Here is a 1,591-nt window from a genome sequence, read left to right as displayed (position 1 = left end):
GTTGATTTAGTTGTTGTTTGTTGTTTTGTGTGTGTGTGTGTGTGTGTGTTTTGTTATTTATTTATTTTTTTTTTTTGGTCGTTTGCTATGCATGGCTGAATTAGACGATTGACGTTTTGAACAATTATCAATGTGATCAAGACAACATTATGCGTTTCTTTGACACTCGCTTTCGGATCGGAAGGTCCTGGGTTCGAGCCTCCCTCGGAGCATAGTTGGGTCCTTGGAGAAGGCTCTTTACTCACATTCTCTCACCGTACTCAGGTGTAAAATGAGTACCTGGCCGTTAACAGCGTTGTCTCTGTCCCAAAAATTTGTAATATCGCCTGACAGGCGTCATGTCTCGTCCTACATGTTATGTGTTGCTGTTGGCCAGGGACCCCTTGTAAAGCGCTTTGAGCACGTTTAGTGGATATTGCGCTATATAAAAGCTCAAGTTTTTTTTTCTTTGAATAGTTAAATCTGATGATTTCGGGCATGAATACTTCTTAAACTTCTACTGCTTTTTACAAAGAACGATAATGGATCTCGACGAATCCGTGGCCATAATGATAAGGTAAAATCGAGCTGTCTTCATCATCAAAAGGATTTTGAACGGTGATTATTTTTCACGAAAGCCGCCGAAACACGACGAACCCGACAAAGTTATGGGAAGAAGAAGTGGAGAGTGAACCTGGGACTCAGGGAAGTGTACACCATTGGCGGGAGTGAACCTGGGACTAGGTTTCGGTGGGTTTCGTAAAAAAGAAATTACTTTTTTTTTTTTTACGAAACCCGCTCAAACCCGAATAAACCCGTAAAAAAACCCGACAATATCCAACAAAGTTATGGGAAGTAGGCAACAGTAACAGTGGGGAGTGAACCTGAGACTATGATTTTCGGCGGGTTTTGGTGGGTTTCGTAAAAAGAAGCATCCTTGGAGAGCAAAACACCGAGTCGACGAATTGTTTGCTTGAAGTGCGTGTAAGTTTCGTTATCGGTCAGAAAAAAACTCAAATAAATAAAAACGATGAAAGTTATGAAATGTCATTTATCATTTATCTTAGAATTTTTTTATGAAACAGTCTTTGATAGAGAAAAGCGTGGCTCAGCGGTACGGTCTTTGCTTCGTACCTAAAAGGTAACGAGTTCGATCACCCACCGCCGCGCTATGTGGTCTTTAGCAACTCACATCGCCCTAGCTCAATTTGCGGCGCTGCACTGCGGCTGACGCCTGGTTATTCCAGTCTTCCCTTGGAATATACCCCAGAGACCAAATTCCCCTATGGGATGAACAAAGGGAATGGTATTTTATTTATTTATTAGCAAAAATATTAAACGCCCCACATTGGAAAGCACATCCTTTCTTGCAAGATGCCGTCTGTCTTTGTTAAAGTGAAAGATACTGCCTATGGAGGGGGGGGGGGGGGGGGGGGGGTTCTTTCAAATTGACGAAGTGCGTTATCTCTGTTGATTCATCCATCCCCGACGAAAGCAGTTGTTAAGCTTTGTTTAGTGTTTAAAGAATGTGGCAAGAGATAACATACATAATCAGGCGATGATGACAGTAAATGAAGTAATAATAAGTTCGTCAACTGCTGTTTCAGTACGC

Source organism: Berghia stephanieae, chromosome 3 (genome assembly GCF_034508935.2).
Source record: "Berghia stephanieae isolate SIO BIC M18660-M18661 chromosome 3, UCSD_Bste_1.3, whole genome shotgun sequence".
NCBI lineage: Eukaryota > Metazoa > Mollusca > Gastropoda > Nudibranchia > Aeolidiidae > Berghia > Berghia stephanieae.
This window is presented reverse-complemented; position numbering follows the sequence as displayed.